The sequence below is a fragment of the Apus apus genome, chromosome 1 (genome assembly GCF_020740795.1).
Source record: "Apus apus isolate bApuApu2 chromosome 1, bApuApu2.pri.cur, whole genome shotgun sequence".
Taxonomy (NCBI): Eukaryota; Metazoa; Chordata; class Aves; order Apodiformes; family Apodidae; genus Apus; species Apus apus.
The window spans coordinates 45420606-45445959 of record NC_067282.1 but is presented as its reverse complement, the minus strand read 5'-3'; positions in this window follow the sequence as shown (position 1 = coordinate 45445959).

The window sequence follows — 25354 nt, the reverse complement described above, 5'->3', positions numbered from 1 at the left end:
TCGCTTATCTAACTAATTAAAAAATAATATTGAGTGCCAAATTCCTTATAAAGTGTGCTATAAAGAATATAGTAGAAATTGCAGTGTTGTAGTGATTCTTAATTTTTACTATCTGTTTCCTTAATAATTTAAATTTTCTGAAAGTCTATGTCTAATTTTCCTTCCTTTTTACTTGCAGTGCAGCTCAGAATGCTTTAATCTAATTATTTTATTTTGTAACAAAAAAAACCAAAACAACAGCCCAAAACCAACCAACCAACAAAAAAAAAACAACAAAACCAAAAATCTTTGGTTTGGATTTTTTCAAACCTGCTAAAAACTACAAAAGTGTGGATTTTTTAAAATATTTTTTAAAATATGAATCTGTTGTTAAACTGCAAAGTTAACAAAAACAAGTGAAATGCTTAATTTAGTGTGCTGTACCAAAAAAAGCAGTTGCTGACTTAAAAATACTCTAGTTGATGCCAGAGAAGTTACAAGTTAAGAGGGCATTCAATCAAGTTTCATGGCTGTGGAGTCAGGCCAATTTTAAATAATTTGGGAATCTGAACACAAATACTTCCCAAATAAACCAGATTTTCTTATCCTTCTCCAGTTCTATGTGCGGTTCGAAAGTCACTCATCTTTCTGGAGTTATTAAAGTATTTTAAATGGGTTCCTGTTCTTCCAGAATCACCAAAGTATTACAGTTTCTTTTGTTCTATTTTATTTTGTAGTATGCCCTGAAGAATATGAGTTTACATTAGAAAAAGCAGTTAATAGACTGTAGTGAGCAGTACAGTAGCCCTTTGTTCCTGTGGGAGCTCATCCCAAAACTTGGGATAGCCACTGAGAAAGTATCTTTTACTCCATAACTTCTCTCTTTCGTAGACAATTTCTTTGTGTCCCAACCCTCTTCCTAAAACCATAGCCCCAAGCCATCAAATACTTTGAAGAGAAAATAGACTTTTTATTCAACTCACCATGCTGAGGAAAGTTGAGCCATACCACAGAAGACAGATTTGATGTGGTCATGAGAACCCAATGTGGTGACACAGTGTCCTATTACAATCTGGAGATGTAGCAAATGTTCCGGTATGCTCATCAGTTTTGCAATAACATATTTCTGCTTTGTTGAATGAAATGGACATTTATTTTAATGACAAATACTTCAGAAATAAGTCACCAGTATTTCAAACTGAATGAGTATAGTTATGAAAGATGTGATTTGCAACTCGTTGGCAGCTGCTTTTGGTTAGAATGTTTTTAATCTCAGCAGCATAGGAATGTGCTTCCTATAGTTAACGGATGTATTATTGGCAAAGGACAATGAAATAAATTCCAGATTCAATTCATCCTCCACACTGTTCTTTATCATATAAAACAAGTACTTCACTTATTTCATTGCTGTCTCGATAAAAATCAAGACCTCGTTTGACCCCATGCTACAGGCAAGTAAAATGTTCTCCCCTAATGGAAATGATTTCTTATTTCCTACCTTTGATCCTTGTGAGTTAACCAACCATATGAGGCCACTAGTTTTGAGTTTACTTTAAATCATGTCTTGTGATTTTTGCTTCATAATAATTTCCACAGGACGACAAAGTTTTTGTTTTTCTATGTAATTTGCTTTATTACCAGCTTTTACAAGTCTGGGTGAAAGCTGTACAGCAGTTTTATGGTATAACCCTGCCCCCTGCCACAGAGAGTCAGATCCCTATCAGGGAAAAGCTTGGCATGCTTCATCAAGGCTAACTGAGCTGTACTGATTAACATGGGCAAAATAAAAGGATAAACCTTAGTTTAGGAAGTAACTGTAAAGTTAGAAACATTTATAAGATCTTTGGTATCAGCATGTCAGACACGCTTTTTTGATGAGAAAAAAATGGAATTTTAGAAGTAACAAATTAGAATTAAGAGAGAGTTCCTGACCCACCAAGTGGAAACATAATCATAATTTGCACTGGACTTTTAAGTACTTACATTGACCCACTATTAAATATTTTGTGCTGCTAATCTGAGCACTTCTACTCACATGAGCAAACAATGTGCACGCACAGCTCAGAGGGCAAATCACATCCTGGGATGCATCAAAAGAAGCATGGCCACCATGTCAAGAGAAGTGATTCTGCCCCTCTACTCTGCTTTTGTAAGACCCCACCTGGAGTACTGTGTCCGGTTCTGGAGCCCTAAACACAAGAGGGATTTGGACCTGTTGAAATAAATCCAGAGAAGGGCCACAGAAATGATCACAGGGGAGGAGGTTCAAGGGAGACCTTATAGTGGTCTTCCAGTATATGGAGGGGGCCAATTGGAAATCTGGGAATGCAGTGTTAAAAGGGCATGAAGTGACACGACAAGGAGCAATGGCCTTAAACTAGAGCAGGGTAGATTTAGATTGAATATTAGGAGGAAATTATTTACTGTGAGAGTGGTGAAGAACTGGAACAAGTTACCTAGAGAGGCAGTGGAGGCCTCATCCCTAGAGACATTCAAGGTCAGTCTTGAATGGGGTCTGAGCAGTCTGATCTAGTTAAAAAGGTCCCTGCACACTGCAGGGGGGGCTGGACTAGATGGCTTTTAAAGATGCCTTCCAAAACCAGTACATTCTACAATTCTATGTCTTTGTATTAAGTTGAAATTATTATTAGTACTAGGAGTGTTTTAACTCTGAAGAAAGAAAGAAAGAAAGAAAGAAAGAAAGAAAGAAAGAAAGAAAGAAAGAAAGAAAGAAAGAAAGAAAGAAAGAAAGAAAGAAAGAAAGAAAGAAAGAAAGAAAGAAAGAAAGAAAGAAAGAAAGAAAGAAAGAAAGAAAGAAAGAAAGAAAGAAAGAAAGAAAGAAAGAAAGAAAGAAAGAAAGAAAGAAAGAAAGAAAGAAAGAAAGAAAGGAAAAAGAGTTAAAGTATACAGTAAGCTTTTAAATTGCAGAAATACACCTTAGACAGTTATCATTTTAATATTATAGCTTTGATTCTGGTATTTAAAAACCACTCAAATAAAATCTCACTCCTAGACTAAAGAGCAAAAAAAGTTAAAAATGCCTGTGAACCATTCTGTATTTAATTTGAGGCATATAAAATTTGTATTGCTTGCAATTTATTTGCTTTCTTTTTCTGTTTCTTACCACAAAGACTTCTAGAAATTCTGATTATTATTTTTTTTCTTTCAATGAGGAGTACTGACTGGGTGCCTTTAATTCTTATTTCTCTGGTAAAATAATTTTAAAAGTCAATTCCTTGTCTATTTGCTGTGTATTTTCTTATTCAGGTAACTAAAAATGTTTGCAGAAGATGGGATTTTAAACAAAAAAACAAATACTGTAGGGAAAAAAGTTTTAGACTGTAAGAAAAAAATTAAACTTTGATATAAACACTCCAATTACTTTCTCTCTGAGTGTCAGAAATGTCTAAAATTAATTGTGGAAGCAACTTTTTTTTCCTGAAAGGAAAAAGAAATTAATCTTAACTGTATTTGCATTGCATTAATATATAACAGTCCCCTTGGAATACCCATTATAATAATTATGATGACAAATTATAGCATTTTACTATTGCACAGGCATCACAAAAAAGCAGAGGACTTAGGCTGTGAATCTTGGGTTCTGCAGTTTGGAAATAAGTATCTGAGTGTAGGTGAAAATCAGTTTCAAGTGCACTTTTCTTTAGTGCTTTCTGACATTTAGCTTAACCCTCATATCTCAACAGACTGGCTGTCCCTGTTCTCACTAATGATGTGTCTGACTCTTCCTTTTATAAGTCATTTAGTTCAGTAATTCAGCACTGTAAATTCTTAGAACCAACAGCCCAACTTTTAAATCCTGTGGGTTCCTCTGTATGTAAACTTACATATATATATATATTAAATAGTCCTTGCTGGAACTAAGCAAGGTAAAGTGGTATGAAAGCTAAAAATTCACATAGACCACACCTTCATTTGGGTTAATTCTAACCCACAGCATGGTTCAGACATAATTTCTAGACAAAGTGATTCATTCTTCTGTGGAAGCACATCCATCTGTATCAGTATCTTTCTTCTCTGGTTTACTTCATATGGACATTGTTCATTGATCACACAGTATTGCAAGAGTTCTTTGTTCTTTTTTGTGGTTCTGCTGCAAGTATTCAAAATGACATTTAGTAAATTATAGGAGGAAATTTACTCTAAAAGTCTGCTGCAAGCCATAAACTATTTTGCTTTCAAAGCTCAATACTCTGCCTACCAAAAACAGTAGAACTCTGGGTCAACAAGAGAACAGGTACAATAGATATTTTTTTTTCCCTTGCTATAAAGGAAAGCTACCTCATTTTTACTCTTCTTCTATGCTTAGAAGCAGTTTGTTCTCATTATTCATATATATTACTCTTTGTATTTCCTTTCCTAATGCTGTCATGACCTCTTAAGTGCTTAAAAGACTTCACTGTTCCTATACTAAAGTCATTACTATCATGTATTCACATAAACACAGTTTCATGCAGCTGCAACCAGTTTCACATACTCAAATCAGTATTACAAGAAGAGGAGGGTTTTCTCCTGGTTCCTTCTTTATTTGGTGTATTTTAGGGAGTTCAGAATTTCTCAGCATGAATAACCAGTAGATGTGTTATAGAATTCTAGAGTCATAGAATTGTAGAATGGATTGGATTGGAAAAGACCTTAAAAATCCTCTAGTTACAGCACCGCTGCATGGGCAGGGACAGCTCCCACTAGACCCAGTAGACTTCAACCAGATTTTCCTTCCTACAGTGCTGACAGGTATGGAAGGATTCTAAATAATCAAGCATGGAAAATATCTTTTTAACACAGGAAAGTAACTGAATCTATGTAATATGTGTTCTTTTCACGTAGTGCATAAGTACTGAGGAATGGAAAATATAACATTTCACAATTACATGTAAATGTATAGGTTCTATGTGGTTTTCATATGAACCCCAAAATACTATAATATGACAAGTAGGCATGGGAGATGGTAAGACTTTTTATATTTATTTATATTTCCTATATTATTATTGTTATTGTTATTACTGGGTTTTTTTATGCTGAAGAAGAAAAAAAAGCACTTGGCAACATAATTCCACCACAAAACTATTGTGATTATATTTACACTGGAGATGAGGATGTCCCTCTAAATGTATCTTAGCTAATACATCAGTTTGATGCTACCTGTCAAAGTCTCTTTTATGACATCATTGAAGGCAGTATGACATTTACAGGAAAAACATCACAATGTCAACTAACATTTCACCTACCTTGGGGTCCAATGTGGCAATGGTTTTACTCAACAGGTGCACACCAGAAAAAAATATTTTGCTGTGCAGTGTTGTTCCTGGAAGACCTTCCCCCAGGGGTACTCTGGAGAATGACAGCTAAGATGAAGACATTCACATGTTAAAAGACTGCTTGAGCTGTGCAAAAGTTAAACATTTTATTGTTCCACAAAAAAAAAAAAAAAAAAAAAAAAGCAATTATCAAAGATCCTGATGGACAGACTCTAGATTATGTTAAGGCATTCAGAGGATGAATGACACACTGTAAAAGTACAGTTGTTTTGGTTTGGTTTTTTTTAACACAAAAGAAAGTGACTATTCAATTGATTTTTTTTAGATTTTGCTGTCCCATACAAACATCCTGTTATAATTACTTTTTTTCAAACTATGCCCTCCTCTAGCTAGGTCTAGCCTAGACATTGGCAAGAATCTCAGATCAGTTCTCCAGTCCAACACGATCCCCAACACGTTCATAATCATTTATTCATATTTTTATAGTTAGCTATGTTTTCATTCTTCTTTTCATTCTCTTTCCATTTTTTTTTTCACCTGGCAAGCTCCTAGTCCTCTAAGCCATGTGCTTCACATCTGTTCTCATACTGAGTGGAAATTATTAAATTATGCTTTACTTTTCTAATGCTTTTCTTTTTCTTTCCACTTGCCACTCTTCCAAGAATATTTGACTTCTATCAACAATACAAAGCATTCTGGGAACTCCCCCATGCAGCAATTGCACATAGGTCTTGATCCATGCAGTGCATGGCAGGTGATACATTGAACTGCACCAAATTTAATTTCCTTTAAAAAGTTCTCTAATTTCTATAGCTCAGTACTTCATCCCATTTATATATATATATATATTTGAATTTGCATTAAAGCTGTAGAACAATACTACCCACTTAACAGGAAGGCAGACAGGTTGAACAAATAAATATTCCCTACTGAAATCTCAAATTTGGAAACACAATATACACATATGGTTAAGTGTATCAACTTCCTCTGTATTTGACAAAGGTTTCACATAAAGTGAAACATGGCTAGTAACTTAACAAGTTTGTTGTTTTTTTTTTCACCAGGTTAGATGAAACCTTGTTCCTGTTATGAACGTTTTTTTTTCTTATGCTTTTGGATTTGCTTTTGGTTTGTTTGGGTTTTTTTCTTGAAATATGTTGGGAAAAAATGGGTCACAATAAAAATTTTTCAGCTGACATAAAACTAAGAAATCAAACAGTATATTTTCACTTTACAGGAGAAATGTAGGCAGAGATAAGATACAGCAAAATTCTACTTTCTGTAGTTTGCAAATAAACCTATGGATATCCCCGCTGGCCACTGGATTTCATGCAATCCAGAGTCACTGAATAACTGAGGTTAGAAATTACTGCTGGAAGACACCTGATCCAGCCTCAAACCTCATCCTTCTCACTCAAAGAAGAGCTGACTTAGATGGAGTTTCTTGGCTTGTAAACTACTCAGCATGCTTTGGGCAGGATTCAACTCACTTAATTCAAGCAGTCTGAATCAGAGATTAGTGCCGGTGTAGATACCTTAGGTACCTAAGAAACGTACATGAGTTTATGAGATGACACAGTACTGATGGGAAACTATCACTTCCTGGAGTGGCAGCTTGGAGGCAGGCAGGGTAGCTTGGCACAAAGGGCATCTGACAGCAACAAATAAGCATGTGAATCATTGCCTTCCTATGTAAAAATTGCACACCTACGACTTGATAGGGTTTTCTAAAGATCAGCATAGATCCTACATAATAGGTCCCTAGCTGAAAAGTAAACATCTACACTGCCTGTTCCTAAATTTAGATATCTCAGTGTGTCTGAAATGGAAACTGAATCCCACTCCTGACTTTGAGATGGCTGAAATAAACAGTGCTGCATAGGCATTAATTTTTTCATGACAAACTACATAATACAGTATACACTGAGAAAGAGAGCCTTGTATTTAATGCATTTGTGAAACAAAAATAAGCAAAGAGCAAAACCACCTCAGTTTTGGTATGCATCTAAGCTTCTGATTCTACCCATCATGAATGTCTAACTGCCTTCTGAGCATCAGCCTGCTTCCACTTTTTCACTACCTATTCAGCCTGCAGGGGAATCATAGAAAGCAAACTATACACATGATTAATATGAAAATTACCAGAGAAGGTGTTTCTCATCTTGTAAGGCCACTGCAATGTGAAACTCTTAGTATTTTAAGTTCCGGATCTTGAACTGAACTCTTACCACTGTATTAGTACTAAGGAGAAAATGTCTACTCACAAATGCTTCATTTTTTCTTTTGGTTGTTTTATTCTTCTGAAGAAATAAGATTTGAGAGGTCCTCGTCTAACAATGTACCATAAAACACAAAAGCAATTCTGTACTTTTTTTTTTTTTTAATGACTTATTTTTAAATTCTCCTATTACTCATAAAATCTCTACTGTTCTTAGAAGCTCAATTTACCTTTAAAATGAGCAGTGCTTTAATCAGGTCACAGCTGGAGGTTAGTACATTAGGCTTTCACCTCCAGATTCTGTACAAATACTGGTTTGGGGAGCCCATGTAAGCAACTTCAGGTTAGTTTTAGTTTTGCCTCTGTTACTGGCAAGGCAGCAAAAGCAACACAGGGCTTGCCACCGTTCAGGAAAACTGTCAGCCTTTCACTGTCAGTAGAAAAGAAGACTGGCTCAGCGTAACAAAGGCATTTAAGTTAAGAAATTTGATGGCATTATCAGATTTAAGCAAGAAAGCTTTACCAAAGTCCTTAGATATCTTTTAGTTCTTGAGTTAGACACTTGGGAAAATCTCTCTACTTGCACCTAGATAAAACTGAAATCTTAGTAACTTATCCAGTCTTTGCAACATATGAAGATGTTTTTGCTATTCACATGTAACAGGATATGAAAATCCAGGCTTGCTCCTCATCCCTGAACACCCTGAATGTCAAGAGTGACTTGCAGCTTTAATACTTGGTTGCTGGCCACCTAGGGAAATTGCCTGAGAGAAGGTTGCTTTATAGTAGTATGCTAACATACATTTAAGTAATTTCAAGCATAGTCTTGAATGGTTATCAATGAGAAAGACTTTGAGACTGCAAACATTATAAGAATCCAAATTATCTACAAGAGAATACATGGTCATTTACTGCTCCTAATTCATGTAAATGCCGAACTTGTCATTGCAAAGTCTTTTGAATGACCTCAAATTTTGAGATGGATCATACCTTAGGAGAGAAAGACTTGAAGATTAAAAATAATCTTGAAGTAGAGTGATCTGATCCTTTAAGCGGACATTTTATGACAGGGTTATATTTCCTTTGATTACAGGAAGTTTTGTATGTGAAGAAGTGGAAAGCAGTAAGTCAGTCTTGAGAAGAATAGACTGTTGCAGGAATATAATAAACTCCACGTACCCAGCTGCTCTCAGAGAGCCTGCTAGCACCTTTCCCTTCCTGTTGGAGCAAGTAACATCTGTTTCTTAAGTGAAAGAGTGTGAAGAGAATGAGTGCATGTAGCTATGCACAGAGACCTGGGGGTGAAGGAAGTGATTTATTATATTTCAAACAGATTGTTTCTGCTGCAAAAACAAAAGTATGGACTAAACGTGCTTTTGTAAAATGATTTGTGCCTGAAACTTTTTCCTTTTTTTTTTCTTTTTTTTTTTCTCTTTCTTCATTTTACTTCTTTTTTTCTCAAGTGAAATCTAAGATAACCTGTAACATTTTTGTGTAGTACAGAAATACAGAGTAGCGAAAGATCTGATCAGCACAGTAAATGAAAACAGACTTTATAGGAAATCATTACAAAAGGAGCTTCCGTTCCTCACACAAGACCTTCTTGACTTCAGGGATTATTTTTGCCAAAAACAAATATTTCTACCTGTTCTAAAAGACTTGCTCTTGTACTACTTAGGTATTTAGAGGCTGTAGAGTTGAGGAGTGTTCAATGGAAAAACTGTTCAGTGGAAAACCTAACAGAAAAAAGCTAGCTGTAATGAGATTTTCTGTGAATTCTTATGTATAAAACACTGATTCTCAAATTATGTTTTCAGATACCTCTCATGAACAGTAATTTCTGGTCAACAGCACTAACAGAAGTTTTAAAAGTTGTCATTTATAAAGTGTGCTTAAGTCAGCAATTGATTTCCACCAAATCCAGCAGGAGAAACTCAAGAAACAGAAATCATAGATCACCTTCTTCAAGTATTTTTTCACATTCACAAAAGTTCATTATGTTCTCCAAAATAGTTTTCTCTCTCCTGCACTTGTTTGAAGTTGTCATAAGAAATTTCTCATTATCTTGTTTAGACAAAGAGCAAAATCTGTACTTAATTTGTTAGCTTGAAAACAGTTAGATCTTTTTGCTTTATATTTTGTGCATTCTTTAATTCATTAGTCTATTCTTTATTCTTCTTATTCTAGTTATGTCTTCAGCGTGTCCTTTCAATTTATTTTTTTTCACTATGCTTTCAAGGAATTAAACACTCTTTGGGTAAATCCATGCACAAGCACAGATTAAACAGCTGACTTGACCAGAACAACTCATTAATTTACCTCCTCCAGTTTTGTTTGGACTGAGATGTTGATACCATTTTCTAATGCTTTTTTCTCTATTAGCTTAAAAAGAACTTTATTGCCTACCTCAATAACAACAGGCAGCAGCATTATCTCTGCTGTTCAAGCCCATAACCTCATCAGCATCTTCATCATGGGCTTTTCTGCAGGTTCGATACCCACCAAATTTCTGTCCTCAGAAATGGTGCTGTCATGAAAAGCTCTCACCATCACAACTGCAACAGGTATTTCTTAATCTCTATAAAACATTTTCATGCTCCACACACTCTAATATTTTCTAACCAGAGTGATACTGTGATACTGTAGGAGAAAGAGTAGGCACTGACCTCTTCTCTCTGTTGACCAAAAATAGGACACGAGGGAATGGTAGGAAGATAGGCAGGGGGAGGTTTAGGATGGACATTAGGAAGAGATTCTTCATCCAGAGGGTGGTGGAGCACTGGAATAGGCTCCCCAGGGAAGCAGTAATGGCACCGAGCCTGACAATATTCCAGAAGCATTTGGACAATGCCCTCAGGGACATGGTGTGAACGTTGGGGTTGTCCTGTTCTGGGGCGGGAGTTAGACTTGGTAATCCAGGCTGTCCAAGGAGGTGGTTGAGCCACCATCCCTGGAGATATCTAAGAAGACAGATGTGGCACTAAGGGACAAAGTTTAGTAGTGGATGTGGCTGAGTTAGGGTAGTGGTTGGACTAAATGATCTTGAAGGTCTTTTCCAACCAGAGGGATACTGTGATACTGTGATCCATAATAAAAAAAAATAATAATAATAAAAAAAAATTGCCATGACTGGTAAAACCCTAAAAATTTTGTATTGATCTGATAGCTTAGGGTTTCAAAATTTGCCCAGGTTTCCCCTTCTCTAAATGAGGTTTCGTTTTAGCTGTAATAACTATTGCCCAGTGGTTAAGCAACTACTGTCTAGTCTGTTTTAGTGTATTTCTGAAAATACAGCGCATGGTAAAGGGTTAACAAAGCTAGGTAACACCTTAAAAAATGGCAGCCCTTTATGTTAATTAGAGAGAGTTGGCTGTTGGGCAGCTTTAAAATTTTAGTTAGGATCAGTTGAAAGAAGTCTGTGTTGAGAAGACATAAAAATAGTGTCAAATGGACTGAATATTGCAGTGCTGATAATAATGTAACCATAGTATTACAACACCTATTGTATTATTTGTTGCAATTATAAAATTTTAATTGGACTAACAATTAATGTATAAGCCTGCATGCATGGTGAGTTCATTGTTACCAGCAAGACTTTTTCCGTGTAACATATTACCCATCTGGAAAGTTTCTGCTAAAATCAGTGTCCCTAGCTCCCATAATTTATAGCTTGGGGAACATCACTGCTTTGTACATCTCTTTACTCATTTATCACTCTCTGTCATCAAGAGTGATGAGCTTTTCTTTTTGCTCCTCAAACCCTTCTTGTTTTAAATCTACATTACAGGACTCAGTAATAAGAAGTAACTAAATTCTGTATATAATTCCAAAGTTCTTCACCTTCTCCTTAACTGCAGGAAAAATTATTCCACTCACACCTTTCCATATTTTTTCCTCAGGCACAGCAAGAATACTGCCCAACAACAGATAAATCTTCTTAATCCCTCTCTAAAATACTTTTTTTTTTTTTTCTCTGAAATACACTAAAATTTTCAGTGTTGCATGACTTGTTTAAGAATACCAATGTCTGTCAGACTGAATATTTATTACGTCCTTTTCCTCAGCCTGTACTGATGAGTTAACTTATACCTATACTGTAAGTTGCTTTAGCAAGCACCATTAATTGTTATGTGTTTGTTCAAGACCTCCGGAGTCCTGGTTTGTACTTTTTATTTCCCTTCACTATAACTATGTCTCTCCTAAGTAAAAAAGAGAACAGGAGCTTACTCATGGTCCTCAAGTTAAGTGACACCAACTAGGTTACATGCACACAGCTTAAAGCTGTTCTCTACTGGATCAGACCAGGGAAGAATTTTACTTGTCCAAAAGAGAGAAGGGAATGAATGCTTTAAGCACTGTGAGGAACCAGATAGGTATTCTATTTTATTTTGGTTTTGTAAAAATACAGATTTACCCTCTTAATATTTTAAAAGTAATAACTATAGTAATATGAAAGGAGGATTTATGGGCACCGTTCACTTCCCTTCTCAGGAAATGCTTTTTTTTTTGACTTCTGCAGAACAGAAGTTTGGAAAAAGCCAGTGAAAAAGCTCCTACTACTTCCTAGGTTCACCTCAATATTTTTCCTTCCCATGCTCATTTGTTTTATGAATTTAAAAATATAGATACGAAATTTAGTGATATAATTTCTGCTTCCTTGCTGCAAACTTCTATCTATTAGCACCTAAGTATATATATTACCACTTTTTAAAATAGTGTTCAACAGGATGGCCTCTTCATAGAGAAATAAAGAATTTTTACCTAGCTTTGGGGAAGATGATGGTAATTTAAAATATGCTGGTGAAACACAGCTGAACAAAGTTTAGCCACATTATTAAAGGCTTAAACAGTTAGGTGCTCTTTCAGAGAAACCCACCTTTGTATTTTAAAGATTCTGACTTTGAGTGTCATTTACCCTTCCAGAAGCCACTAAGGGTTTGGTTTGTTTTGAAAGACCTTCCCAGAAAACAGTTAAGAATGAGCAAAAAGTAAGACTGAAGCACTGAACAAAGAAATTGTTCAGATATTACTCTGTAAATTGCATTTTAAGAAGGACAGCAATTTAATGGCTATAAAGGAAATAACCACAGAACCCAACAGTGATACTTCTCTGTAAACATTCCCGTAAAGCCTCTGAACCATTAACATAAAAAGGCCATTCAAGTGAAACATGTTAAATATGTATTATACAAAAAATGGATCAAGGCAAAAATGCTGCTCTGAATCCATCCTTAATCCCACTTACTTTGCAAAATACAGTGCAATAAAGTAAGAAGGGCATGTTCTGAATTATTTCTTCAGCAGACTACAGACCTCTATAAAATAATACTTTTTTTGGAAAACTCCACTCTTCCAAGGTATTTTAATCTTATTGGAACTATTTTTTTCATTGAATTTGAAAATAACTTCCGAAAAACTCTACATGTGGTATTGCATAGCATTCCTTGAACTGAAGGGGTAATGAAATTTTTTCAGCAAAAGGAATTAGACAGGAGTCATACAGAGCCACACATGGTCTTCTTGTTATTAGGCTGACCTGCAATACAGATGATTGCAAATAATCAGTATGCTGGGAATCAAGTTCAAAAAAACAACAGGAAGAAACTAACCCAAACACAGGATACCTACCCTCTCTGAAAGCAATAATCACCTCATTATTTTGATATCTTACATTTCCTCTTGGGAAGTTCCATGTAAATGAAAGCTTGGGGGAAAAACTGGATTTGGTTCATGTTTATCTGTGTACCTGGTGCTGTTAATAAATAGGGCAAGAGTGGGGGGGAAATATTTGAATTTGCTCTCACAGCTTGTCCTCTTAGACTGTGTGATGAACTTACACGTAAGTAAGGAGCGTATTTTACCCTTAAAAAGTATTCAGAATTATTAAAAATCCTCAAACACTTGATGTAAACATGCCTAGCTGAAATCTACTTATATCAATACTGACCTTGACTCACTGATATCATCTGGACATCTGTGTGATAAACAGACTTGATCTAATAAAGTATGTAAAGATCCAGGACAACAAAAGACTTCACTACCGTTTCAAAACGAGCTGAAAGAAGATATAAAGAATAAAGTTTCATTTTTATTAGTCAGGCTGACTTGAGTAAAGCAAAAGTAGGAACTTAGAGATGCAGATCAATGTCTCCTAGGCAGCACCCTGTCAGTGAGATCTTCAGCTTAGCTCAGGTCTCTTCACTGTTAACAACTCCCTCTACTGTACCGTGGCCAGAAGTGAGACAAAACTCTGGCTTTGCCTTAGTTGAAGCATAAACTTGCCAGCTAATTGTTAAAGTGAGGAACACTGCAAAAAATGAAAAGGGATATGTGAGACAGCTCATGTAGCTAAAGTGATGCTAAATGCCTTTCTAAATGAGGACATTAACTCTCCATTGGTTTTATATTGCGGGAAAGCAAGAGCAATAACTAAGAGCATTGAATGATCTGCAAGGAAGACTTATCTTCTTTTTCCTACTTTACATGCTAGATGGAGGCCAACTATGAGTAAATATGAGCTCTTCAGGTTTACAAATTAATCTGAATATTGCTCTGTGATTATGCTTGTGTCCTATGCACCATAAAAGGTCAGAAGAAGCACTTAAAGCTCTGAACGTGCAACAGTGTACTCTTCCACTCTAAATGTACTAAAAGCAACTTGCAATATTGTGTTTCCCTTGACTATCACAGGTTCAGAATGTTTTCTTCCTACAGCAATCAGGAACAAGCCACAATCCCTCTTTAGTAATATGCACTCTAGATCTTAATCATTTATTTATACAGACATTTCCTCTTTACAAATAAATATAGAGTGAAACAGATTAAATATTCATTTAAAAACCAAATGTTTATGTTTTGTAAAATGCCTGTTTACCAGAAATTCTTCAAACAGAATTATGTTCTCCAGCTGCACGGAAGGTTTCCATTAAAATGCTTTTATATTCATTGCATTCACTACTACAGCAGAGTGGCCCTCTGTTGGGTAATGAATGGGCTAGGGTTTCAGGTTACATCAAATCCTTCCTTCTATCTGTAACAGGAAGGCTGTGGTGGTGTAAATTAGCTGGTTAGCTGATGAAAGGACATGATAACACCACAAGGAATGCAAAACCTGTTGATCTCTATATACAATGTAATGACAGATATTTCCTTTAGAAAAGCTTTCTTTAGGAAAGAAAAGAATACAACACTTTTATGTGATGGATAAGAGTAAAACAGCATGCAAGGTAAGAAGTGCACCTCCTAACTCCTTTGGACTGATTTCCCTGACAGCAGCGTAGAGACATGTCCAAAGCACAGTCTGGCCAGCAGCAATACTTTAGGCTGATCATTTGTATCGTATGATTTTCATATGCTTGTTTTCTCAAGAGCCTACCTTGCCAGATACATGAACCACTTCCTACTACCATCACCCTGAAGGAGTCTAATATGCAAAAAGGAGACTGTCACTTCTCTTTTGCTCAGCAAATTTGGAGAAGGAGACTAAGATCAAGTCACAGATCCTCTGGAAAATATTTGCTGTCTCTCCTGTATGGGCCCACCTGAGGCTTCAACTCTACCTTCTCCAATACCCTTATCTTTCTCTTAAATCTACCTCAGAGAGGTGATTTCTACCTTTTCCACCCAACATTTAATGCTCTAATCTCTTCTGAGCACCCCAGACACAGAGTTTCTTCCTGGCTAAATGGTCTCCATGGCCCCCTCATGCCTTATCTGAGGACCAAGATGGTCTTTTGAGAATTATGCCAGACTCACACATGTGACTCATCATGACACCAAAAGCTGGAATTCATTTGATGATTTCAATTATTTCTTGCTGATAAAATATTTAACAGGAGGTTACTCAGATAATATTTGGCATATTTCCTGGAAACACTATGGGTCCATTCTGAAAGCATATAAATTATTAATGACATTGTATAGAGCGCTGATTAGTGAGGTCTTCGTAGCACTCTGCATACATTCACAGGAAGTCAGCTTTTCCAATTCAAACCAAGATTAGTAACATTCAGAAAATAATAAATAATAAATACAGGTCTTCCTTTGGCACAGCAACAGCAGCAAAGTGAAAGCACGCACTTTTTCAAGCCAAAGGATGCGGAATTTAGCTATTTGGCTTAGCAAAATCAAACTGAGGTACACCTTAGGTAGCAGTGAACTGTTTTTTTTTCAGCTACAGTATGAGTGAAGGGAAAAATCACACAATAGTCAAAAAAGTACAAATGAAAATAACTTTGTGAAGTGCTGATGATCACTTATTTATAATGGAGAAGTAAAATATCAAACTACAAAATATATTACTTATTTGTGATTGTATCAGAAACACATTTTTGTTACCACTGATTAAACAATACATTAATCCTAGTGAAATAAGTAAGGAAATTACTCAAGGAAACAATTCGTAATACTTACTTCTAGCTATGAAGTTTTATGCATTTTTATCTAACATACAAATTATAAAATAAATTCCTCAAGCAATAAGTTACTGTCTGATTTTTTTTTCTGTTTTTTTCTTTAACTATTTTATGTCAAGGTCATTTAGATTCATCCCTCTCCTTCACATTATAAAAAGTAATTAATTGCCTAAAGTCCATAATTCTTCAGATTATCCATAGGTTTATTCTAATCCAGTTTATGAACTGTTCCTTTTTACTTATGCCTTTCACTTTTTCATCCATAATGCTATTTTAGTAGTCAGGGCAGAACAATGTACTTGCTGTTGCTGTTATGCAATTTTCTCAATCTTAAAAGATTTCTAATTAAATTTGTTTTGATTAAAAATATTTATGTCAAGGATAATGATTTTATTACAGGTGTTTGGGTTGCGCTAGAAAATATGCAAGTGTTCTTGTATTGAGTTCATCCCCAAATGGACAATCTAGAGCTAATTCAGATGTCAGAATCTGAGTTGAAAGTGAACCTCATTTTCTTTCCCCAGCCTCCAGGGAAAAGCAATCAATTAGGGCTTCTGAAAGATACAGATGTGGTGAAAGGTGAGGACTCACCAAATACCATTTTTACATGTATGTGGAACAGTGGAGAGATCAGAAATGTTCATTTTCTGAGCACAGCTTTGGTCATTTTTTCCCCTCTTCTCTTCCATGAGCAGAGGTATCATCTTTGCAAAGCCAGAGAAGAAACTCAAGAAACAAAAAAATCTAGCAATTAGGGTGAACAAGCTAAAGACTCAGATTCACTCTAGCCCTAATTCTCACAGGGAAGTAACTGGATGGACTTTTCTTCAGTACATGGGCCCTTTTCTGCCAGAAGAGGACTAGCTCTAAATTCTCCTCTAAAAATAACAGCTGGGAGTGGAGCCATAGAACAGGGTCAGGGTCAGGGCAAGGTGGGCACAACAGCAGGGGACAGGCTTCAGACTTCATCTTCTCTAAACAGACAGTTTAGACAGTTCCTGAAAGGGAAAAAAACTATCACATGGATCAGTACTGTGTAGTTGCTGCTCAGGGAGCAGCAGAAGAAAAAAAAAGCTGCTAAAGCGTAAGCAGCTGTAGCACAAGTGGGTTTGTTTTCTTTACTTGATTTGTTTATTTTTCTACAGTCCCCTCTGTCTTGACCCCCTTGCTACATAGCTACATGGTCTGTCTTTATGGCAGTTCTGGTCATATGCAGAGACCCGTTCAAAGTGACCACCCAAGAGACCAGCAAATCTAATTCATCTTTAAGAGCTGTGCTTTACATAAAGACAAAAATAAAATGTTCTTGGAAACCATGACATGCCACTTTAAAATAATTGCTTAATATCAAGCACATTCAATATTTCAGTTGCCATTTAATTGAACTGTGTGACAATACAGTAGAAAGCTGGAAATTATTTTTTGGAAGAGACTATAAAAATTATTTTTCCAGAAAATGTTTTTTCTTAATAACAACTTTTCCCCATGTTTTAGCAAGACAGATAACTTCAAAACAGAGGCACTCAAAGTTGTGGGTTATTTTATAATTTACCAGTCAACAGAAAAAATTACTATACTCAATAGTACTTTTCAGCCATGTATGTTAACTGCTTGACACCAGTCTAACAAAGTAAGGATTCTTCTGAATTTTCCATTCTACATATATGAAATATTCTGTCTTAGATCCATGCTATGAGATCACCGATGATAACAGTGAAAGCATATTTCCTTTTAGGTAAATGTGGCTAAATTGAGTGTCCTGTCTGCAAGAATAGAAAACCTCTTTATCTTTAATCCTTGGCCCTGAACGGTTAATGATTTAACAATAGAGAACTAAAAAAAGAGATCGTGCAGAATGTTGTCTTGTTATTTTATGTTAAGGGGTAAGTACTAAGCATAAATGCTACATGCTGGGAATTAATACTAACTGGTTTACTACTTCCTTTTGAGGAAAAATTCATTGGTTAAAAAAACCTTATCACTCCTAAAATATAAATGCTTCTAGTAACTTACTCAAAGAAAACGTTCTCTGAATAGTCAAGGTTTGTTAAGGCTAAACTTTTACTACTTATCAGTGCTTCCTACATGAATTGCTGTTTTTTTACTGTGTACTTGAAGACATGTATTTTTTATTATTTACTGTGAACAGCGTTGTTTTTTCTCTTCTAATTCACAAAGCCAGTACTTGCTGGAGAATGTCCCTTAAATCCCTTTACTGTGTCCCTTTAATTCTTCTTTTACATACTACAAACTGACATTCAAACTGGCCTCCTTCCTGACATCTATTTCATGGGAGGAGCAGAGATTACAATCAAATAAATGCAAATAACTTCAGCTGCCTGGCTAGACTATGAGACTATCAGCTCTAAGAGATCACTTGTGTATGGATTATGTTCCCAGCAATAGGTAAAGCGCATCTTTAAGGTTTTGTACCAACAATTCTTGTAATGAAAAGGGTAGTGATTGGAGGTGTGCCTAAAAACATCAAGCAATTTTTTTGTGATTACATCTCCAACCTTAAATGTAAGGATTCAGAACAATCATAAACCTCTGGTGCCTCCTGTTCCTGGGTAATCTGTGAAAATATCAAATGCCTCTCTTTTCACTGCTAGTTTTTTAATGTACTGTCTTCTAGAGTTCTTTTCCCTTAACTCAAATTCATCTTCTTGCTGTTAGACTAAAACATGAATTAGGAGGTCTAGTTGCTTTTAGACAGGTTATCTAAGAGTGAGATCAATTACTCCCTTTGCATACCACACATTTACTGTAAGTGCTTCACAGCCTGGATCCCAGAGAAGGCCAGCTCAGTTACTGTGGAGACCTAAATGCATGCAGGAAAGGGATTAGGTGCTGATTGATACAGACAGTCAATTAGTACTTCAAAGTGAAGCTGACTCCTTGTTTTATACACACAAAATATGGGACAAAAGATTGTAGTTTGATGTCTTGTAATCTCTGTTGCTTCAGGGTTGACCAGGACAGCATGATATTGGAAGATTTCTCGGAAGTTAAAAGAATCCCGCATTGGTTCCTAATGGAATGGAAGCACTAAGAGAAACAATGACATAGTGTGATCTGTACACACTAGCTTTCCTAAAATATTTCAGGCTGCAGTGACTCTCTGGGACTCAGTCTGTTCAAGTCAAAAGTATACTTAATCTCCGTGATGTGCTGATCAAACCTTGAACTGTCAGGTCAAATTATTTCCACAAAAACAAGTCTATTTATGATTAATTAAAATTTCTTTTTTGATTACATACAGTCCTTTTTAATGTATAATCCCTTCATTGTGTAGTGATTGGGAGTATGAGCCCAATCCCTAAAATAAAAAAAAAATAAAAAAATAATTATTTCAGTGCATGTTATGCCTATTTGGAGATGTATTAAGTTCACCCATTTGATTAAGGAAACAAAAAGCATAAATCTATGATTATAACAAGTAAGCCAATATACTGTCAAGGAAGAGTTTTATTCATGGTGACTATACAACTAAAATCCCATTATGTACATTGGATTAAAACTTTTGCCCCTCAAAAGACTGTATGTTAGCTTTGCAATAAATTGGTGTTTATAGATAGGTTTTCAAGTGAGGTTCCTCTCAAAATACTAAAACATCAGATTAGTATGTAACTGCAAACAACCTTCAAAAAATATTTTGTCTTTTTTATACAGTACACTTGTTTTTTGTTCAGTTAAGAAATATAAGCAATGAATAAAAATATTTAGGGATATGACAGCTAAAAATATAATTTCTTCATAAATTATTTCTATTATTCCTAAATTATTCCAAATTTTATTTTGTTTCAGCCTTCTTCTTTTTCTCCTCCTCCTCCTTCTCCTTTTGATAAAAATCTTGATGTCTTCTTTGCCATTGTTAATTATCCATTAGATCTACTTATTCCACCTCTCCTCTGAGACAAATATAAGGGAATTCCTGTCCAAATGAGATTAAGAATAAAAAAAGAGAGAACACAATCTAGGAAGGAACTTCAGAGCCATTAAACAAATAAAAGTTCAATTGAAGCATTGAAGTAAGGAGGGGAGGAGTGCTAGATTCATCTCATCTAACATTATATTATTAATATTTAGATAGCTACATGTGAGCCAGTCATGCTCTACGAAAAACTTTCCAAGCAGTGGAATAAATATGCACTTTTAGAAGATGATTATGCTGACCTGTTTTAGGTATCTGCATTAGAATGAAAGGGATTGTTCTCTGAAGTGCTGACATCTCCTTTTTAACAGGTACATTCTATCAGAATCTGATTGTTATCTGTATACCTGTATATCTGATTGTCAGTACTGTATACTTACCTATACAGTAAGAGAAGTTAATAAGTAAATTAAGTAAATTACACTCCAAAGTGTAATTGAACATAGTTTTGGAACTGCCTTCAGCACAGAGTCGTGTCTCTTTGAGTTGCTTGGCAGAGAAACTTACTACAATATGCTTTTTCTTTTGCATTTGTTTCCTATTTTGTGTACTGAACACAAAAGATTTTTTTAGGGACTGCAGATATAGTAATAATCATGTATAAGAACTGATTGCAGATTGCTCACAGGATGTTTTAAAAATGTGATTAAACAAATAACTGTACGAAAAGAATACATTCAAATTATTTATTCATTGGGTATCCATTAGTCTAGAACAATGAAAAAAAACTATATAAAAAAAAAACTATGAAAACTATATTTCTCATCACACTTACAAGCTAGATCTTAATTTTTCATAGCCTTTACATTGTTTTCCTCTGAGCATACTAAGCATTGCTGTTGCTGATTTGCTGTGCTATGTGTATTCCAGTCAACTCTGCTAGCTCACCCAAATGGAAACTACATGAAAATTTTCTTCCTTTTTTAGTTCATAGTTCTCTGCCATGACATCTTAGTAGTTTCTATGTCTTCATATGCATATTTTCTAGGCTAGCACAGGGAAAACTATTTCTCGGTGTAACAGCCAGAGTGATACTGCAGTGCAGATAATGTTGAAAGAACTGTACCCTACAACACCAAGAAGCAGAATAGAGTTTTTGATGCTTTCTGGTCTTCGGTTGCAACGTCACATTGTGTGTGTGCATTATGTTACTGGGTTTTGTTTCTGTCACTATGTAACAGAATAACTTGGAATTTTAATTGCTTCCCAATCCTGCCCCTACCTATACCCACTGCAAGTGCTGTGATAGCACTGGGGTAGAATGTTCTAAAGGTTAGAAGCAAATAAGCACTTTTTCACTGATGAAAAGCTACTATGTGCATCAAAACTCCTCTTGGGATGCTGAGATCAAACCACACAGAATTTTACCTAGAAGATAGGACTCACTATGCAGCACAGAAACAATTCTTGAAGTACATAGTGCAACCAGCTCTTCAGACTACGGAAGCTAGAGGGATAACTTCCAGTATATTTATTTGCATCTGAGACAACTGTGATTTTGTTTCTCTTTCACCCTCCTTTATTTAGCACCAATTCAGGTCTGCTGAAAGAAGAGATCAATAAGGTGTGTCCCAATGTTTTAAACTAACAGTTTTGTCTGGGTCCAATAGCAGTAAATTTATTAGATTTCTGATTAGATAAAATTGTTTCTCTCTTCACTCCCCTCCTCCAAAACCAAATTTCCACAAGACGGATTTCTGTCTATTAGAAAAGTCATTTTTATTAACTGATAGTTAATAAACTGGAGTTTATAATCACTTTAAAGTAGCTAAATTGATTCAAATGTTCTCACTTTAAGCCAGCACAATTTTATGGGAAAGATGCTAAGACATTTTTATGAAAAGATACCCAGGTCATCATGCAAAACTTTAAATGTTTTAATCCAGTCAGCATGGGAAAAAGGTTTTTGTTGAAAGCACAAGCAGGAAAACTGGGACTTCTGGTTTACCTCCTAAATTATTCACAGCATTTCTCTGTGTCCCACGGGTTTTGTTGCAGAGATACCAGCCCTGGCTCCACATATGCTAACAGTGGAAATTAGGGAAAGACACTCTGCAGTGACAACACTTCTGGCTCTGCATGAGACAATTTAAGCTTGAAAGCACCGTGACTGCATGTACGTGCTGATAACTGTCTGAGTCTGCATTAACTTGGGGTTTTCAAAACTGTGCTGTATTCTGTGGTGGATATGACTTCAGACCTTTCTATTTTATTAAATCTAATATTCAGTTGTCCTGTTATTAATTATATCCCAGTTTAGAGTCCAAAGCACTGGAATTTCCACCTTTTTCTTGACTGACAGATCTATACTGGTCTGAACTGCTGAACTGTTCAGAATCTAGTCTCAGTAGGACTAACAAAACAGACATTTCTTTGACTTGTTAGATTTTAGACATTAATCAGTGGCCACTTTCACGTTCATTACAAGAAAACCACTGGAACAGACTACTGATTTAAGTCCCCAGGCCACATGAAGAATGAATTTCATCCACTTGGAGCTGGGACTAGAAATGTTAGCATTTTTATGTAGCACTTTCTTCTTGGAATATACTGACCTGTCGTAAGTTAAGATCTTTTCCATAATATGTTTCTCTGTGGATGGGACTCCATAACACACAGGCAAGAGTTCAACATGCTCTGCATAGCACCGCACTGCACAGCATCTAATGAAGCTGAAGCCTGCAATGTGTAAGTGACAGAATTGCATTTCCTGATAGAATCTCATGATTAGCATACCCCATTTTATTAAACAATCACTTCTGTTTAGCCTAAATTGTTAAACTTTACAGATACACAGTGGTGGGGCCTTCCCTCTACATAGATTAGATGACTCCTGGCTCCAAAAGAGAAGAAGACTGGGTTTGTGCCAGAATATTTTTTTTTCCTCTGTGGTTCATCTTGGCTACTCCGTCCATTGTGGTATGTGACAACACTGAGGATCCTTGTCTCAATTAACATTGAGATTTTAGTTCTCTTAATCCCAACACAGCCCAGGCTCCACCTCTGGCTACTGCTTTAGTCCCCACATCATGCACAAAAAGGCAGTCACCAAGTGTCCCTTTCCATATGGAACCAGGCCTTGGATGAAATTCAGCGTGCAAACTGCCCCAAGTGGACGTATTCTCCTGACAGTTCCTTTTGTTTACTAGCACTGCTCAAAGAGATAGACACCTACATTACATAGGATGCCTCTTACAATACAGCCTTTGGATCATTATCAGACCCAGAAGAGCCACTCACATTGTGTTGTGTTGTAAAGATCTCCCTCGCTGCCAGTTTCACAGTGTCTCTTACAGTTTAGTTTTAGTATGAAGTGAGAACTATTCAACACTCAACATACTGAACTTTATTTTCTGCAAGCACCCTCTGCCATACCACTGTTACTGTTAATGGACATTGCAGTTCTTGTACAAGGAGACTGTAATACATTTTGAGCTCTTACATGGTTTGTTGTGGGGTTGTTTGTTGTTGTTTGTTTTATTTTCTTTTTTGAGTCACATCTTTGTTACTAAACAACAGTGTTTTATCTCTTTCTGTACTTGAAAAACCACTACACTCATGATTCACAATGAGTGTTTCCAAAGGACTGGACTTAATTTTAACTACACAGATTGCAGTTGATTCAATGGGAAGTGTGCAGCTTAATCCTATGCACATCTTTTAACATTAAGAACATGTTTTTTACCCAGTTAGCAATTCAGTGAAACAGATTTTGAAACAACTTTGTGACAATCTCTGTAAAGCCTAGCAACCAATTCTTAGTTAGCAAGCATGTTCTAAGTAGACTCTAAAACTTTTTTGTACTTCTTCAATGGTTTTTCATATTTTTTAAGTTGAAAAATACTGGCAGGCATTTCTCACCTGCTTAGCATTAATTTCTGATTCATAATTCCTCTACAAACAACAGGTTTATTGATTATAAAATCTCCTGCAGGGCACTAATGCCCATGTGTGTCTTTTCTACGAAAACATGAAAAAAAAATCCAAACTCCTAAAAAATGGTGACTTGGAAATGATCCACTTTTATTTTAGGGGGTTTTTTTTGCAGTCAGCATGTTGCCCCAGCAACCTAGGTCCTTGCTGTCTGGCAGAAGACAGATTTCTTTGATTCCATCATGATGCAAAGCTGAAAGAAGAAAGAGAGAGACAAGCAATGAAAATTCAGCATTTTGTTATTTGAATATGTGAATTACCCTGAGCTCCAGCCAAACCATGGGTCTTATCCACAGTGTCCTTCAACACTTATTCAAGCCCTTCAGTGCTGCCCATTAATTAAATAATTATACCAAACTCTGTGTAAAGATAGCATTCAACTGAATTGAGGCATTCCAAAATAGTTATTCAGTAAAGCTGAAGCTCATATTCTTATGCCATGAATTGACAAAGATTTTGTTTTTTCCCTTATGAGAGTTTTTTTAAAAAATCCCTTTTAAGAAACAAACAAAAAAAACCCAAACCAAAACAACAAAAAACCCAAAACAAACAAAACAAAAAACCCAAAACAACAAGCAAAACAAAAAGCAACACCAAAACTTAGATTTATGACATTTCATATAGGTGAAAAGAACTTTAGTGTATCACAATCTTAATTCTTTATTTAATATAATGAACATGTCATTATAAACTAGTACAGTTAATATCTCTTAAAGATTAATTACTGTGAAGCTTATTTAAAAAGGATTGTTATTGATTAGTGTTTCAATAAGAGAGGCAAAGTAATTACATAAGGAACTACGTTGTTATTAACGGAGAAAAAATGGAGCTTGAATAGGTTTATGTGGTAAGATTACATTGTGACCTTTTTTCTAGTCTGTCTTTAGTACACATGGTCACAAAATACCTTCTGTCCATTACATGACTCAGGAGAAAAAAAAACAATGACTGCTTAAAGAACTAGCATTGTAAAACAGTTCATTAGATGACCCATTGCAAAGAATTGGCAGGAATAGGAAGAAAAACATCTGAAAATGCGTACAGAAGGATGCACCAGAAACTAAATGGGCCTTACAATAGATAAAGTGATGACAATCAAAGGAGTGCTGTGTATGATGTGGCACTGTTGTGGCTTTGAGATCTGTTCTTTAATCTCTATCAGTCTCCTCTGTCTCTGTATACAATACCAATATTGGACAGCCAAAACACCACTACAAAGTCAGAGATGGAGGGCAGCATACAGTAGATATGACAGTGTCACAGCTTACAAAAATATAAACAGGACAGCATATCAACTAACCCATAGCTTTCAGCCATCACACTGAAGATGGGGAAGGAACTGATATCCAGCTAGAGGAGAAAGTTCATTTCACTAATTACAGCATTTCATTTTATCTACCACATTTTGCTACTAGATGTGTCTATGAACAAATGGAGATTTTGACAGAACTGGAGGACAGTAAAACCTAAAATAAGTTAATGTATAGTATTTATAGGCAGTTTGGTAAATTAAAAATGCCTAGGGAATCCAGAGGTGATACACACTGTTATACCAGCTGTGATACCAGATGTGAACACTATTATTTGGTGTTCAGTCTTA